This window comes from Rhinopithecus roxellana, chromosome 16 (assembly GCF_007565055.1).
Source record: "Rhinopithecus roxellana isolate Shanxi Qingling chromosome 16, ASM756505v1, whole genome shotgun sequence".
NCBI classification, from domain to species: domain Eukaryota; kingdom Metazoa; phylum Chordata; class Mammalia; order Primates; family Cercopithecidae; genus Rhinopithecus; species Rhinopithecus roxellana.
The window spans coordinates 5048013-5062814 of NC_044564.1; positions in this window are offsets into that span (position 1 = coordinate 5048013).

Consider the following 14802-nt stretch of genomic DNA (forward strand, 5'->3'; position numbering starts at 1 on the left):
TAAAGTATAATAAAAAAATTTAAAATACTGGCATATAAGTGATAACATGCCAGAAAAATTACATGCCTTGAGAATAAGACTATTAATTTCTAACTCATATTTATAATAAGATTTTTTTCCTTTGACCAAAAGCTCTTCAAAATTTTCCAGTGCTTCACAGTAGTCATGACCAAATATTAATACACATTCCACAATAATAAATTCTGGTCAAATTAATACAAATGAGAAAATCGGGGCGAGAAACAAGGGCATTTCTGTATGTTTCCCCTTTCTACCACTGCCATCTTTTCTAAATCTGTCCAGTGTTCATGGTTTCCCTAGTATTACTTGTAATAAGTTAAAGGCTCTTGCAAAACAATGAGAATAAATCAATCCTTAAAATTAAAAAAAAAAGAAAAGAATAGAGCAGTGTAACTCTGTGAGATGAATTCACACATCACAAAACAGGTTCTCAGAAAACTTCATTCTAGTTTTTGTCTGAGTATATTCCTTTTTCTCCGTAGTCCTCAATACACTCCCAATTATCCTTTTGCAGATTCCACTACAACAGTGTTAGCCAACTGCTCCATGAAAATTGAGCTGTAACTCTGTGAAATAAATTCACACACAAAACAAAGTTCATTCCCGGAAACCTTCTTTCTATCTTTTTTCTGAGGATATTTTCATTGTCACCATAAGCTTCAATGCGATCCAAAATACCCCTTCTCAGATTCCCAGCAACCGTGCTCCAAATTGCTCCATGAAAACAATCGTATAACTTTTTGAGATGAATTATCATGTCACAAAGCAGTTTCTCAGACAAATTTCTACTAGTTTTTATCTGAGGATATTTCCTCTTTCAAAATAGGCCTCCATGCACTCCCATATATCCCTTTGCAGATACCTCGAAAACAGTGTTAGCAAACTTCCCAAATGAAAAGTACAGTGTAACTCTGTGAGTTGAATTCACACATCACAAAGCAGTTTCTCAGAAAGCTTCTTTCTAATTTTTATCTTAGGATATCTCCTTTTTCACCATAGGCCTCAAGGTGCTCCCAAATATCCCTATGCAGATTCCACGAAATCAGTGTTAGTAAAGTGCTCCAAGAAAAGAAATGTTGAACTCCATGAGATGAATTCACAAATCACAAAGCAGTTTATCAGAAAGCTTCTTTCTAGTTTCTGCCTGAGGACATTTCCTTTGTCACCAAAAGCTTCAATGCACTCTGAAATGTCCCATTGCAGATTTAAAGAAAACAGTGTTAACAAACTGGTCAATGAATAGAACAGTGTAACTCTGTGAAATGAATTCACACATTACAAAGCAGTTTCTCAGAAACCTTCTTTTTGTTTTTATCTGAAGATATTTCTTTTCACTAGAGGCTTCAATGCACTCCAAACTATCTTATTGCAGATTTCAAGAAAACAGTGTTATCAAACTGCTCCATGAAAAGAAAGATGTAATTATGTTAGTTGAATTCACACATCACAAGGAACTTTCTCAGAAAACTTCTTTCTATTTTTTATCTGAGGATATTTCCTTTGTCAATATACGCTTCAATGTGATCCAAAATATCCCTTCTTAGATTCCTCAAAAACAGTGCTAAGAAACTGCTGCAGGAAATGAACCATGTTACTCTGTGAGAGGAACTCAAAAATCACCAAGTAGTTTCTCAGAAAATTTCTTTCTACTTTTTTGTATGAGTATATTTCCTTTTTCACTACAGGCCTAAATACACTCAAAAGAAACATGTAAATCTGTGAAATGAATTCACACATCACAATGCAGTTTCCCATAAAGCTTCTTTTTAGTTTTTATCTGAGTATATTTCCTTTGTTTGAATAGGTTTCAATGAGATCCAAAATATCCCTTCTCATATTCCCCAAAAACAGCACTACTTATCTTCTCCATGAAAAGAATCGTGTAACTCTGTGAGATGAATTCTCAAATCACAAACGAGTTTCTCAGAAAAGTTCTTACTAGTTTTCTCTGTGGGTATTTCCTTTGTCACAATAGGTTTCGATGTGTCCCAAATATTCTATTGCCGATTCCAGGAAAACAGTGTTATGAAACGGCTCAATGAAAATAGCAGTGTAACACTGTGAGACGAATTTACACAACACAAAGCAGTTTCTCAGAACGCTTCTTTGTAGTTTTCTTCTGAGGATATTTCCTTTTTCACCGTAGGCCTCAAGGTGCTCCCAAATATCCCTTTGCAGATTCCACAAAAAAAGGGTTAGGAAACTACTCCATGAAAAGAAAGCTGCAAATCTGTGTGATGAATTCACACATCACAAAGAACTTTCTCAGAAAGCTTCTTTCTAATTTTTATCTGACTATATCCCCTTTTTCACTATAGGCTTCCATGTGCTCCCCATTATCCCTTTGCAGATTCAATGAAAGCAGTGCTACAATACTGCCCCATGTAAAGAATCGTGCAACTCCGAGAGATGAATTCACAAATCTCAAAGCAGTTTCTCAGAACGTTTCTTCTTAGTATTTGTCTGAGGATATTTTCTTTGTCACCCTAAACTTGAATGTGCTCCAAAATATCCAATTGAATATTCCAAGAAAACAGTGTTAGCAAATTGCTCAATGAGAAGAACAGTGTAACTCTGTGAGATGGATTCACACATCACAATGCGGTTTCTCAGAAAGTTTCTTTCTAGTTATTACCTGAGGGTATTTCCTTTTTCACTTCAGACCTCATTGCACTCCCAAATGTCCCCTTGCAGATTTCATGAAAACATTGTTAGAAAACTGCTCCATGAAAAGAAAGGTGCAACTCTGTGAGATGAATTCACACATCATAAGGACCTTTCTCAGAAAGTTTCTTTCTAGTTTTTATCTAAGGATGCTTCCTTTTTCATGATTGGCTTCAATGCAATCCAAAATATCCTTCCTCAGATTCCCAAAAGCAGTGCTACCAAACTCATCCATGAAAGGAATCGTGTAACTCCGTAAGATGTATTAGGAAATCACAAAACGGTTTCTCAGAAAGCTTCTTCCTAGATTTTATATGAGGATATTTCCTTTGCCACGATAAGCTTCAATGCACTCTGAAATATCCCTATGCAGATTCCAAGATAACAGGCAAACTTCTCAATGAAAAGAACAGTGTAAATCTGTGAGATGAATTCACACATCAGAAAGCAGCCTCTCAGAAAGCTTCTTTCTAGTTTTTAAATGAGGATATTCCTATGTCACCATAAGCTTCAATGCACTCCGAAATATCAGATTGCAGATTCCAACTAAACAATGTAAGCAAACTGGTCATTGCAAAGATTCATGTATTTGTTTGAGATGAATTCACAGATCACAACGCAGTTTCTCGGAAAGCTTCTTTCTAGTTTTTATCTGAGGTTTTTTCCTATTTCAGCTTAGGCCTCCATACACTCCCAAATATCCCTTTGAAGATTCCAGGAAAACAGTGTTATCAAACTGCTGGATGAAAAGAATGGTGACCTCTATGAGATGAATTCACACATCATAAGGAACTTTCTCAGAAAGCTTCCGTCTAGTCTTTACTAGAGTATATTCACTTTGTCACCATAGGCTTCAATGCAATCCACAATATCCCTTCTCAGACTCCCCAGAAACAGTGCTACCAAACTGCTCCATGAAAGGAATCATGTAACTCTGTGAGTTGAATTCACAAATCACCAGTCAGTTTCTCAGAAAGCTTCTTTCTAGTATTTTCTAAGGATATTTCCATTGTTACCATAAGCATCTGTGAGCTCTGAAATATACCATTGAAGATTCCAAGAAAACAGTGATAGCAAACTCATCAATGAAAAGAACAGTGTACTCTGTGAGATTAATTCACGCACCACAAAGCAGTTTCTCATAAGCTTCTTTCTAGTTTTTTTCTGAGTATATTTCCTTTGTCACCATAGGCATCAATGCGATTCAAATTATCCCTTCTCAGATTCCCCAAAAAGAGAGATACCAAAATGCTCCATGAAAAGAATCTTGTAACTCTGTGAGACGAATTCACAAATCACAATGCAGTTTCTCAGAAAGCTTCTTTCTAGTTTTTGTCTGTGGATATATCTTTGTCACCATAACCTTCAATGCACTCCGAAATATCCCATTGCAGATTCCAAGAATACAGTGTTAACAAACTGCTCAATGTAAAGAACAGTGTAAACCTGTGAGAGGAATTCACGCATCATGAAGTGATTTCTCAGAATGCTTCTTTCTAGTTCTTACATGAGGGTATTTCCTTTATCACCATCAGCTTCAAAAGTGTCTTTCTAGTTTTTATCTGACTATATTTCATTTGTCACCATAGGCTTCAATGAGATCCAAAATATCCCTTGTCGGATTCCCCAAAATCAGTGCTACCAAACTGATCCATGAAAACAATGGTGTAACTCTGTGAGATGAATTCACATATCACAAAGCAGATTCTGAGAAAACTTCTTTCTCGTTTCTATCTGAGAATATTTAGTTATTCACCATAGACATAAAGGTCTCCCAAATATCCATTTGCAGATTTCACGAAAACAGTGTTAGTAAACTGCTCCATGAAAAGAATGGTGTAACTCTGTGCAATGAATTCACATATCACAAAGAATTCTCTCAGAAAGCTTCTTTATAGTTTTCATCTGAGGATATTTCCTTTATCACTATAGGTTTCACTATAGGTTTCACATGAAAAGAATCATGTAACTCTGTGAGATGAATTGACCCATCAGAAAGTGGTTTCTCAGAAAGCTTCTTTCTAGTTTAAGTCTGAGGATATTTCAATTTTCACCCCTGGCTTCTATGTGCTCCCAAATATCTCCTCTCTGATACCAAAACAGGGTAACTCTGTGAGATGAATTCAGGCATCACAAAGCAGTGTCTCAGAAAGATTCCTTTTAGTTTTAATCTGAGGATATTTCCTTTTTCATCATAGGTCTCAAAGGACTGCCAAATATCTCTTTTTAGATTCCACGGAAACAGTGTTAGCATACTGCTCCATGAATAGAAATGTGTAGATCTGTGAGATGAATTCACACATCACAAAGAACTTTCTCAGAAAGCTTCTTTCTAGTTTTTAACTGAGGATAATTCCTTTGTTACCAAAGGCTTCAATGCAATCCAAAATATCCATTCTCTGATTGCCCAAACACAGACCTACCAAACTGATCCATGAAAAGAATTGTGTAACTCTTTCAGGTGAACTAACACATCATGAAGTGGCTTCTCAGAAAGCTTCTTTCTAGTTTTTTATGCGGATATTTCCTTTGTCACCGTAAGCTTCAATGTGCTCCGAAACATCCCATTGCAGTTTCCAGGAGAACAGTGTTAGCAAACTGCTCAAAGAAAAGGAAAGTGTAACTCTGTGAGATGAATACACACATCCTTTCCCAAATATCCCTTTGCAGATTCCAGGGAATCAGTGTTTGTAAACTGATCCATGAAAATAAAGTTGTAACTGTGTGGGATGAATTAACACATCAGAAAATAGTTTCTCAGAAAGCTTCTTTCTAGCTTTTATCTGAGGATATACCCTTTGTCACCATATGCTTCAGTATGATACAAAATATCTCTTCTCATATTCCCCAAAAACCAAAATGGTAAATGAAAAGAATCGTGTAACACTTTGACATGAATTAACACATCACAAAGCGGTGTCTCAGAAAGCGGCTTTCTAGTTTTTGTATGAGGCTATTTCCTTTGTCACCATAAGCTTCAATGTGCTCTGAAGTATCCCATTGCAGATTCCAAGAAAACACTGTTGGCAAACTGCTCAATGAAGTGTATGGTGTGACTCTGTGAGATGAATTCACACATCACAAAGCAGTTTCTCAGAAAGCTCAGAAAGCTTATCTGAGGATATTTCCTCTGTCACCATAGGCTTCAATGTGCTCCAAAATATCCTACTGCAGATTCCACGAATACATTTTTAGAAAACAGCTCAATGAAAAGAATGGTGTAACTCTGCGAGATGAATTCACACATCATAAAGCAGTTTCTGAGAAAACTTCTTTCTAGTTTCTATCTGAGGATATTTTCATTTTCATTGCGTTCCCAAATATCCCTTTACAGATTCCATGAAAACAATTTTACTAAAATGCTCCATGAAAAGAATCTTGTAACTCTGTGACATGAATTAACACATCACAAAGCGGTTTTGAAAAATGCTTCTTTCTAATTTTTACATGAGGATGTTTCCTTTTCCACCGTTGGCTTCAATGCGCTCCCAAATATCCTTTCTCAGGCACCACAAAGACATTGATGTCAAAGTTCTCCCTCAACAGCAACGTTTAGCTCTATCAGATGAATGCAAATATCACAAAGGAGTTTCTCTGATCGTTTCTCTCCAGTTGTTACCTGAAGAATTTTCTTTTTTCACCTTAGGCCTCTATGCGCTCCCAATTATCTCTCTGCAGATTCCACAAAAACAGTGCTAAAAAGCTGCTCCATAAAAGAATGATGTAACTCTATGAGATAAATTGACCCATCACAAAGCAGTTACTCTGAAGCTTTTTTCTTGTTTTTTTTTTTTGTTTTTGTTTTTTTTTTTGAGGATATTTACTTTTCCACCATAGGCTTCAAGGTGCTTCCAAATATCCCGTCTCAAACACCACAAAAACAGTATATCAAAGTGATCCCCCAACAGAAACGTTTAGCTCTGTGAGATGAATGCACACATCATAAAAAGTTTCTCAGAAAATTTCTCTACAGTTTTTACCTGAAGAATTTTCTTTTTTCACCTTAGGCCTCTATGCACTCCCAAATATCCTTCTGCAGATTCCACAAAAACAGTGATAACAAACTGCTCCATGAAAAGAAAGGTGCAACTCTGTGAGATGAGTTCACTCATCACAAAGCAGTTTCTCTGAAAGCTTCATTTATAGTTTAAATCTGAGTATATTTCCTTTTTCACCATAGACTTCAATGTTTTCCTTAATATCTCCTCTCAGATAGCACAAAAACAGTAATGCCGAACTGCTCAATCAACAAAGAGGTTAAGCTCCATGATATGAATACACACAACAAAACTGTTTCTCCAACAACTTCTATCTAGTTTTTATCTGAAGTTATTTCTTTTTTTCACCATAGGGCTCTGGGAGCTTCTGAATATACCTTTGAGATTCCTTAAAAACAGGGATACCAAACTGCTCCATAAAAAGAATCATGTAACTCTGTGTGATGAAATAAAAAATCACAAAGCAGTTTCTCAGAAACCTTTTTTCTAGTTTTTGTCTGACGATATTTCCTTTGTCACCTTAAGCATCAATGCACTCCAAAGTATCTCATTGCAGATTCCAAGAAAAAATAGTAGCAAACTGATCAATGAAAAGAACAGTGCATCTCTGTGAGATGAATTTACACATCCCAAAGAAGTTTCTCAGAAAGCTTCCTTTTGGTTTTTATCTGGGGATATTTTCTGTGTCACCATAGGCTTCAATGCACTTCACAATATCCTATTGAAGATTCCATGAAAACATTGTTACCAAACTGCTCAATGAAAAGAACGTTGAAACTCTGTGAGATGAATACACACATCATAAAGCATTTTTTCAGAAAACTTCTTTCTAGTTTTTATCTGAGGATATTTCCCTTTTTCACTATGGGCTTCAATGCACTCCCAAATATCCCTTTGCAGTTTCCATGAAAACAGTGTCAGCAAGCTGCTCCAAGAAATAAAGGTGTAACTCTGTGAGATGAATTCATACATTGCAAAGAACATTCTCAGAAAGCTTCCTTCTGGTTGTAATCTGAGGATATTTCTTTTGTAATCATAGGCTTCAATGCGATCCAAAATATCCCTTCTCAGATTCAACAAAAACAGTGCTACCAAACTGCTAATTGTGTAACTCTGTGAGATAAATTAACACGTTACAAAGCGGTTTTTCAGAAAGATTCTTTCTATTTTTTATATCAGGATATTTCCTTTTCGACCATATGCTTCAATGTGCTCCCAAATATCCCTTCTCAGACACCACAAAAACAGTGATACCAAAGTGCTCCCTCAATGGAAACGTTTACCTCTATGAGATGAATGCACACCTCATAAAGGAGTTTCTCAGAAAGTTCTCTCCAGTTTCTAACTGAAGAATGTTTTTTTTCACCTTAGGCCTCTATGGGCTCCCAAATATCCCCCTGCCGATTCCACAAAAACAGTGCTCCCAAACTGTGCATTGAAAAGAAAGGTTTAACTCTGTGCGATATATTCACCCATCACAAGTTGTTTCTCAGGAAGCTTGTTTCTAGTTTTTATTTGAGGATATTTCTGTTGTCAGCATAGGCTTGAATGTGATTTAAAATATCTTTTCTCAGATTCCACAAAAACAGTGTTAACAAACTGTTCCATGAAAGGAAATTGTAACTCTGTGAGATGAATTCACAAATTAGAAAGCAGTTTCTCAGAAAGTTTATTTCTAGTTTTTATCTAAGGATATTTTCTTTTCCACCATAGACTTCAATGGGCTCTGAAATATCCCTTCTCAGACACGATAAAAACAGTGAAACCTAAGTGCTCCCTCAACAGAAAGGTTTAGCTCTATGAGATGAATACACACATAATAAAGTAATTTCTCAGAAAGTTTCTCTCCAGTTTTTACCTGAAGCATTTTCTTTTTTCACCTTAGGCTTCTATGTGCTCCTAAATATCCCTCTGCAGATTCCACAAAAACAGCCCTACCAAACTGCTCAATGAAAAGAATGGTGTAACTCTGTGAGATGAATTAACGCATCACAAACCAGTGTCTCAGAAAGCTTCTTTCTAGTTTAAATCTGAGGATATTTCCTTTTTCACCATAGGCTTCAATGTGCTCCAAAATGTATCCTCTCAGATGGCACAAAAAGAGTGATGCCGAGCTGCTCAATCAACAACAAGGTTAAACTCTATGAGATGAATAAACACATCAAAAACCATTTCTCAAAAAGCCTCTCTGCAGTTTTTATCTGAAGTTATTTCCTTTCTCACCATAGGCCTCTAGGAGTTAGCAAATATCCCTTTGAAGATCCCATAAAAACAGTGCTACCAAACTGCTCCATGTAAAGAATCATGTAACTATCTGAGATGGATTCAAAAATCACAAAGCAGTTTTTCAGAACGCTTCTTTCTAGTTTTTGTCTGAGGATATTTTCTTAGTCACCCTAAACTTGAATGTACTCCAAAATATCCCATTGTAGATTCCAAAAACACAGGGTTAGCAAAATGCTCAATGAAAAGAACAGTGTAACTGTATGAGATGAATTCACTCATCACAAAGCAGTTTCTCACAAAGCTTCTTTTCGATTTTTATGTGATGATAATTCCTTTGTCACCATAGGCTTCAATGTGCTCCAAAATATACTACTGAATATTTCACGAAAACATTGCTAGCAAAATGATGAGTGCAAAGAACAGTGTAACTCTGTGAGATGAATTCACACATCACAAAGCAGTTTTTCAGAAAGCTTCTTTCTAGTTTTAATCTGAGGATATTTTCTTTCACAACAAACGTCTCAAATCGCTAATAAATATCCCTTGGCTGATTCCACGAAAACAGTGTTAGCAAGCTGCTCCATGAAAGGAAAGGTGTAACTCTGTGAAATGAATTCACACATCACAAAGCAGTTTCTCAGAAACCTTCTGTCTAGTTTTAATCTGAGGATATTACCTTTTTCACCATAGGCTTCAATGTGATCCAAAATATGCCATCTCAGATTCCCCAAAAACAGTGCTACAAAACTGCTCCATGAAAAGAATCGTGTAACTCTGTGAGATGAATTCACATATCACAAAGCAGTTTCTCAGAAATCTTCTTTATAGTTTCTGTGAGGATATTTCCTTTTTCACCGTAAGCCTCAATGCACTTGCAAATATCCCTTTGCAGATACCACGAAAACAGTGTTAGCAATCTGCTCCATGAAAAGAAATGTGTAGTTTTTGGAGATGAATTAACACATCACAAAGCAGGTTGTCAGAAAGCTTCCTTTTTTTTCCTGAGGATATTTCCTTTGTCACCATAGGCATCAATGAACTCCCAAATATCTAAATGCAGATTCCACAAAAACAGTATTATCAGACTGCTCAATGCAAAAACCTGTGTATCTCTGTGAGATGAATTCACCCATTGAAAAGTAGTTTCTGGGGGGCGGAGCAAGAATGCTGAATAGGAACAGCTCCAGTCTCCAACTCCCAGCACGAGCGACACAGAAGACCGGTGATTTCTGCATTTTCAACTGAGGTACTGGGTTCATCTCACTAGGGAGTGCTAGATGATCGGTGCTGGTCAGCTGCTGCAGCCCGACCAGCGAGAGCTGAAGCAGGGCGAGGCATCGCCTCACCTGGGAAATGCAAGGGGGAAGGGAATCCCTTTTTCTAGCCAGGGGAACTGAGACACACAACACCTGGAAAATTGGGTAACTCCCACCCCAATACTGCGCTTTAAGTAAACTGGAAAACCAGGAGATTATATCCTACACCTGGCCGGGAGGGTCCCACGCCCACGGAACCTTCCTCGTTGCTAGCACAGAAGTCTGTGATCTAACCGCAAGGCAGCAGCATGGCTGGGGGAGGGGCACCCACCATTGATGAGGCTTAAGTAGGTAAACAAAGCTGCTGGGAAGTGCAAACTGGGTGGAGCTCACAGCAGCTCAAGGAAGCCTGCCTGTCTCTGTAGACTCCACCTCTGGGGACAGGGCACAGCTAAACAACAACAACAAAAGCAGCAAAAACCACTGCAGATGCAAACGATTCTGTCTGACAGCTTAGAAGAGAGCAGTGGATCTCCCACCACGGAGGTTGAGATCAGAGAAGGGACAGACTGCCTGCTCAAGTGGGTCCCTGACCCCTGAGTAGCCTAACTGGGAGATATCCCCCACTAGGGGCAGACTGACACCTCACACCTCACACGGTGGAGTACACCCCTGAGAGGAAGCTTCCAAAGTAAGAATCAGACAGGTACACTCGCTGTTCAGCAATATTCTATCTTCTGCAACCTCTGCTGCTGATACCCAGGCAAACAGGGTCTGGAGTGGACCTCAGGCAATCTCCAACAGACCTACAGCTGATGGTCCTGACTGTTAGAAGGAAAACAATCTAACAGGAAGGACACCTACACCAAAACCCCATCAGTACCTCACCATCATCAACGACCAGAGGCAGATAAAACCACAAAGATGAGGAAAAAGCAGGGCAGAAAGGCTGGAAATTCAAAAAATAAGAGCGCATCTCCCCCTGCAAAAAAGCGCAGCTCATCGCCAGCAACGGATCAAAGCTGGACGGAGAATGACTTTGACGAGATGAGAGAAGAAGGCTTTAGTCCATCAAACATATCAGAGTTCAAGGAGGAATTACCTACCCAGCGCAATTAAACTAAAAATCTTGAAAAAAGAGTGGAAGACTTGATAGCTAGAATAATCAATGCAGAGAAGGTCATAAATGAAATGACAGATGAAAACCATGACACGAAAAATACGTGACAAATGCACAAGCTTCAGTAACCGACTCGATAAACTAGAAGAGAGAGTATCAGCGATTGAGGATCAAATGAATGAAATGAAGCGAGAAGAGAAACCAAAAGAAAAAAGAAGAGAAAGAAATGAACAAACCCTGCAAGAAATATGGAATTATGTAAAAAGACCAAATCTACGTCTGATAGGGGTGCTGGAAAATGAGGGGGAAAATGGAACCAAGTTGGAAAACACTCTACAGGATATCATCCAGGAGAACTTCCCCAACCTAGTAGGGCAGGACAACATTCAAATTCAGGAAATACAGAGAACGCCACAAAGATACTCCTCCAGAAGAGCAACTCCAAGACACATAATTGCCAGATTCACCAAAGGTGAAATGAAGGAAAAAATCTTAAGGGCAGCCAGAGAGAAAGGTCGAGTTACCCACAAAGGGAAGCCCATCAGACTAACAGCAGATCTCTCGGCAGAAACTCTACAAGCCAGAAGAGAGTGGGGGCAAATATTCAACATTCTTAAGAAAAGAATTTTCAACCCAGAATTTTATATCCAGCCAAACTTAGTTTCATAAGTGAAGGAGAAATAAAATCCTTTACAGATAAGCAAATGCTTAGAGATTTTGTCACCCCCAGGCCTGCCTTACAAGAGACCCTGAAGGAAGCCCTAAACATGGAAAGGAACAACCAGTACCACCCATTGCAAAAACATGCCAAAATGTAAAGACCATCGAGGCTAGGAAGAAACTGCATCAACTAACGAGCAAAATAACCAGTTAATATCATAATGGCAGGATCAAGTTCACACATAATAATATTAACCTTGAATGTAAGTGGACTAAATGGTCCAATTAAAAGACACAGACTGGCAAAGTGGATAAAGAGTCAAGACCCATCAGTCTGCTGTATTCAGGAGATCCATCCCACATGCAGAGACATACATAGGCTCAAAATAAAGGGATGGAGGAAGATCTACCAAGAAAATGGAGAACAAAAAAAAGGAGGGGTTGCAATCCTAGTCTCTGGTAAAACAGACTTTAAACCATCAAAGATCAAAAGAGACAAATAAGGCCATTACATAATGGTAAAGGGATCAATTCAGGAAGAGCTAACTATTCTAAATATATATGCACCCAATACAGGAGCACCCAGATTCATAAAGCAAGTCCTTAGAGACTTACAAAGAGACTTAGACTCCCATACAATAATAACGGGATACTTCAATACCCCACTGTCAACATTAGACAGATCAACGGGTCACAAAGTTAACAAGGCTATCCAGGAATTGAACTCAGCTTTGCAGCAAGCAGACCTAATAGACATCTATAGAACTCTCCACCCCACATCAACAGAATATACATTCTTCTCAGCACCACATTGCACTTATTCCAAAACTGACCACATAATTGGAAGTAAAGCACTCCTCAGCAAATGTAAAAGAACAGAAACTATAACAAACTGTCTATCAGACCACAGTGCCATCAAATTAGAACTCAGAACTAAGAAAGTCAATCAAAACCGCTCAACTATGGGGAAACTGAACAACCTGCTCCTGAATGACTACTGGGTACATAAAGAAATGAAGGCAGAAATAAAGATGTTCTTTGAAACCAATGACAACAAAGATACAACATACCAGAATCTCTGGGACACATTTAAAGCAGTGTGTAGAGGGAAATTTATAGCACTAAATGCCCACAAGAGAAAGCTGGAAAGATCTAAAATGGACACTCTAACATCACAATTAAAAGAACTGGAGAGGCAAGAGCAAATAAATTCAAAAGCCAGCAGAAGGCAAGCAATAACGAAGATCAGAGAAGAACTGAAGGAGATGGAGACAAAAAACCCATCAAAAAATCAATGAATCCAGGAGTTGGTTTTTTGAAAAGATCAACAAAATTGACAGACCGCTAGCAAAACTAATAAAGAAGAAAAGAGAAGAATCAAATAGAGGCAATAAAAAATGATAATGGGGAGATCACCACCGATTCCACAGAAATACAAACTACCATCAGAGAATACTATAAACGCCTCTATGCAAATCAACTAGAAAATCTAGAAGAAATGGATAATTTCCTGGACACTTACACTCTTCCAAGACTAAACCAGGAAGAAGTTGAATCCCTGAATAGACCAATGGCAAGCTCTGAAATTGAGGAAATAATTAATAGCTTACCAACCAAAGAAAGTCCAGGACCAGATGGATTCACAGCTGAATTCTACCAGAGGTACAAGGAGGAGCTGGCACCATTCCTTCTGAAACTATTCCAATCAATAGAAAAAGAGGGAATCCTCCCTAACTCATTTTATGAGGCCAACATCATCCTGATATCAAAGCCTGGCAGAGACACAACAAAAAAGGAGAATTTTAGACCAATATCCCTGATGAACATCGATGCAAAAATCCTCAATAAAATACTGGCAAAACGGATTCAGCAGCACATCAAAAAGCTTATCCACCATGATCAAGTGGGCTTCATCCCTGGGATGCAAGGCTGGTTCAACATTCATAAAAAATCAATAAACGTAATCCAGCATATAAACAGATCCAAAGACAAGAACGACATGATTGTCTCCATAGATGCAGAAAAAGCCTTTGACAAAACTCAACAGCCCTTCATGCTAAAAAAGCTCAATAAATTCAGTATTGATGGAACGTGCCTCAAAATAATAAGAGCTATTTATGACAAACCCACAGCTAATATCATACTGAATGGGCAAAAGCTGGAAAAATTCCCTTTGAAAACTGGCACAAGACAGGGATGCCCTCTCTCACCACTCCTATTCAACATAGTGTTGGAAGTTCTGGCTAGGGCAATCAGGCAAGAGAAAGAAATAAAGGGTATCCAGTTAGGAAAAGAAGAAGTCAAATTGTCCTTGTTTGCAGATGACATGTTTGTACATTTAGAAAACCCGGTTGTCTCAGCCCAAAATCTCCTTAAGCTGATAAGCAACTTCAGCAAAGTCTCAGGATACAAAACTAATGTGCAAAAATCACAAGCATTCTTATACACCAGTAACAGACAAACAGAGAGCCAAATCATGAATGAACTTCCATTCACAATTGCTTCAAAGAGAATAAAATACCTAGGAATCCAACTTACAAGGGATGTAAAGGACCTCTTCAAGGAGAACTACAAACCACTGCTCAGTGAAATCAAAGAGGACACAAACAAATGGAAGAACATACCATGTTCATGGATAGGAAGAATCAATATCGTGAAAATGGCCATACTGCCCAAGGTTATTTATAGATTCAATGCCATCCCCATCAAGCTACCAATGAGTTTCTTCACAGAATTGGAAAAAACCGCTTTAAAGTTCATATGGAACCAAAAAAGAGCCTGCATTGCCAAGACAATCCTAAGTCAAAAGGACAAAGCTGGAGGCATCACGCTACCTGACTTCAAACTATACTACAAG